This window comes from Pithys albifrons, chromosome 24, assembly GCF_047495875.1.
Source record: "Pithys albifrons albifrons isolate INPA30051 chromosome 24, PitAlb_v1, whole genome shotgun sequence".
NCBI classification, from domain to species: domain Eukaryota; kingdom Metazoa; phylum Chordata; class Aves; order Passeriformes; family Thamnophilidae; genus Pithys; species Pithys albifrons.
The window spans coordinates 6,577,745-6,581,689 of record NC_092481.1 but is presented as its reverse complement, the minus strand read 5'-3'; the positions used below and the strand labels follow the sequence as shown (position 1 = coordinate 6,581,689).

The window sequence follows — 3,945 nt, the reverse complement described above, 5'->3', positions numbered from 1 at the left end:
CGCGCCGGAAGCTCCGCCCCCTCGGGGTGTGATGGGCGGGGCTTCTGTGGGGCCTGCGCATGCGCAGAGCGCACACAGCGCAGCACGTGGAACGTACAAATTGGGGGAGCCCATGGAAGGATCGGGATGGGGAAAGTCATGGCAGGGGTGGGATGGGGAGCGGGAACGTCATGGCAGGGGTGGGATGGGGAGTGGGAAACGTCATGGCAGGGGTGGAACTGGAACCATGATGGCAGGGGTGGGATGGGGAGTGGGAAACGTCATGGGAGGGTTGGAATGGGGAGTGGGAATGTCATGGCAGGGGTGGGATTGGGATTGGGAAAGTCATGGCAGGGGTGGGATGGGGAGCGGGAACGTCATGGGAGGGGTGGGATGGGGATGGGGATTGGGAATGTCATGGCAGGGCTGGGATGGGGAAAATCATGGCAGGGTTGGGATTGGGATTGGGAAAGTCATGGCAGGGGTGGGATGGGGAGCGGGAAACGTCATGGCAGGAGTGGAACCGGAACCATCATGGCAGGGTTGGGATTGGGATTGGAACAATCATGGCAGGGTTGGGATGGGGATTGGAACAATCACGTCAGTTCTGTTGACCCTGCAGAGCTGGAGACAGAGAGGGATTTAACCCTGGAGGTGTAGGATGAACTTTAAGAAATAAATCAGAAACTCTGTCAAGATCAGGGGCCTGAAGGTGTAACTTGTTTAGTTAAAAGGAAATACAGAACAGCTGCAGAGATCAGAGCAGCCCATTGGAGTTGAGCCCAGTCCCAGATCCAGGTACCGGCCCAGACCCAGATCCATCCTCTGATCCAGATACATCCTCAGATCCAGATCCATGCCCAGGTCCCAGTTCAAGTCCAGATTCTTATCTCCATCCCAGATCCAGGTCCAGATCCAGGTCCTGGCCCAGATCCAGGTCCAGATTCATATCCCCATCCTAGATCCAGATCCAGATTCCCATCCCAGATCCAGGTCCAGGTCCTGGCCCAGATCCAGGTCCAGATTCATATCCCCATCCTAGATCCAGATCCAGATTCCCATCCCAGATCCAGGTCCAGGTCCAGGCCCAGATCCATCCCCAGATCCAGATCCATCCCTAGGTCCAGATCCAGGTCCCCATCCCAGCTCCAGATCCCCGTCGCAGATCCAGATCCATCCCAGATCCAGACCCAGGTCCCCATCCCCATCCCCAGGTCCCCATCGCAGCTCCAGGTTCCCATCGCAGCTCCAGGTCCCCATCCCAGCTCCAGGTCCCCATCCCAGCTCCGTTCCCGTTCCCGTTCCCGTTCCCGGTGGGCGCCCCGGCCGGGCCGAACCACTGCCCGTTGCGGGGGGCGCTGTGTGAGTCGGGCTGTACCACCGCGGCCTCGCGCCGGGGGGCGCTGCCGGCGTGGAACGTTCCGCGTGCACGTGGGGCCGCTGGGCCAGTCCAAGTGCGCGGCAGCGGCGGGGGGGGCGGGCCGTACCAAGGCGGGCCCGGGGGCGCTCAGTGGCCGCTCAGGGCAGGAGGGGCGGAGCAAACCGCCCCCGGGCCGTACCAATACCCGAGCGGGGGCGGGGGGGAAACGGGCTGTACCACGGGGTACAACAGAAGGGGGGGCACCTCCTACTATACCAGGTTATCAAGGTGTTATCCCGCCTGGGTTTGACAGTGGCAGCGCTGGGGCACACACAGCCCCCAGGGCAGCCTGGGCCACCCTCACAGTGAGGAATTCCTTCCCAATACCTAACCCAGTTTTTTTCTCTCTCTGTTACTCCTTGTCCTATCACCGACAAGAGCCCCGTTCGCGGGCACTGTGACGTCTCCACGCGCCCCTTCCCCACTCGGAGCTCTCCAGCCATACCCCGTAACCCCCTCACACCCCCCCATCGCGCCGCCAATGGTCGCGCCCAGCGCTCTGCCCCAGGGCGGGGGGGTGCGGGCGGGCCGTACCATGCCGGGCCCCGCGGGGGGGGGTAGGGGGGGGTGCTGGGAGGGGGGCGGGCCGTACCACGGCGGCGCGGGCGGCGGGGGGGGCGCGGCCTGTGCGCTCGGAGCCGTGAGGCGGCGCGCGGGCTCTCGGTGTCTCCGGCCGGACCGGGCCCAGCGCAGCCCCTGCCCCGACCCCAGCCCCGACCCCGGCACTCCCCGGCCCGCTCAATGCCCAGGGTGAGCGCCCGACGGCGGGGCTTCGAGCAGGGGGGGAAAGCTGGGAGCGTTCCGGGAGAACAGGGTGGTGGTTCCTGGTGGTTCCTGGTGGTGGTTGCTCGGGAGGGTTGAGGGGTGTGGGGGGGTGTTCGCTGCTCTGGTAAAGCCTCCTGAGGTTCCTGCGGGTGCTTTGGGGGCTTGTTTTGTGCTCTGAAGGGTCGGGTTTTTGCAGGGGGGTGTTTCTTGGGAGTCCACGAGGCTCTGTGTGGGCTGAGGGGCTGGTTTGGGAGTCAGAAGATTCTGCGTCGGTTGAGGGGCTGTTTGGGGGGTTCAGGGGGCTCTGTGTGGGTTGAGGGGCTGTTTGGGGGGTTCAGGGGGCTCTCTGTGGGTTGAGGGGCTGTTTGGGGGGTTCAGGGGGCTCTGTGTGGGTTGAGGGGCTGTTTGGGGGGTTCAGGGGGCTCTGTGTGGGTTGAGGGGCTGTTTGGGGGGTTCAGGGGGCTCTGTGTGGGTTGAGGGGCTGTTTGGGGGGTTCAGGGGGCTCTCTGTGAGTTGAGGGGCTGTTTTGGGGGCGGTTTGGGGGGTTCAGGGGGCTCTCTGTGGGTTGAGGGGCTGTTTGGGGGGTTCAGGGGGCTCTCTGTGGGTTGAGGGGCTGTTTGGGGGCGGTTTGGGGGGTTCAGGGGTCTCTCTGTGGGTTGAGGGGCTGTTTTGGGGGCGGTTTGGGGGGTTCAGGGGGCTCTCTGTGGGTTGAGGGGCTGTTTGGGGGGTTCAAGAAGTTCTGTGTGGGCTGAGTGGCTGTTTTGGGGGGTGTTGGGGTTCCTGTTGCTTTCTCTGGGTTCAGGGGCTGTTTTGGGGGTTCAGGAGGTTCTCTCTGGACTGAGGGGGTTGTTTTGGGGGGGTTTAGGGTGTCCAGGAGGCTCTTTCTGGGCTGAGGGGCCAGTTTTGGGGGGGTTTTGGGGCTCTATGAGGGCCTGTTTGGGCAAGTCTGGGGAGTCCTTCCTGCCCTGGAGGAAATTCTCCATCTGTGGGGCTTGTTTGGGGGATCCTCCCAGGCCTTGGGGGCTCCCTGGGTGTGAGGAGGAGGTTGGGGGGCTTCTCGTTGCCTGTGGGGTCTCTGTCCTGCTTTGGGGCTGGTTTGGGGGTGCCTGTGGGGACCCCCAAGGCTGGTTGGGGACGGTGGCTCTGACTCGCCAGGGTTGGGGTGTCCCCTCTGCCCACGGGGCTGGTTTGGGGGTGCCTGTGGGGACCCCCAAGGCTGGTTGGGGACGGTGGCTCTGACTTGCCAGGGTTGGGGTGTCCCCTCTTCCCACGGGGCTGGTTTGGGGGTGCCTGTGGGGACCCCCAAGGCTGGTTGGGGACGGTGGCTCTGACTCGCCAGGGTTGGGGTGTCCCCTCTGCCCACGGGGCTGGTTTGGGGATGCCTGTGGGGACCCCCAAGGCTGGTTGGGGACGGTGGCTCTGACTCGCCAGGGTTGGGGTGTCCCCTCTGCCCACGGGGCTGGTTTGGGGGTGCCTGTGGGGACCCCCAAGGCTGGTTGGGGACGGTGGCTCTGACTCGCCAGGGTTGGGGTGTCCCCTCTGCCCACGGGGCTGGTTTGGGGGGGACTCACAACTCCCACCCCCAGCTCCGTGTGGGTCCCCCCTCAGCTGGGACAGGGGGACCCCCGGGGGGGTTTAGGGGAGGCAGGACAAGCCCCCCTTGGGGGAGGGTGTTTTTTGGGGGGTGTTTCCTGCAGGTTGAACCAGTGGGAGGACAAGCAGAGGTGCAGAGGGGTCGGGGGGGTGTGGAGGGGGGTGTTGTACCTGATTTGGGGGGCACT

At 64.7% G+C, this 3,945-nt stretch overlaps 1 protein-coding gene across 1 annotated transcript in view; it reads left to right on the top strand.

Moving 5' to 3' along the window:
• The first annotated feature begins 2,004 nt into the window (after window positions 1-2,004).
• PTP4A2 (protein tyrosine phosphatase 4A2) overlaps window positions 2,005-3,945 on the top strand; it is a 32,406-nt gene continuing 30,465 nt past the window's right edge. The window contains exon 1 of the mRNA XM_071576764.1: window positions 2,005-2,149. The gene's annotated coding sequence lies outside the window, so the exon portion shown is untranslated. The remainder of the gene's footprint in view (window positions 2,150-3,945) is intronic.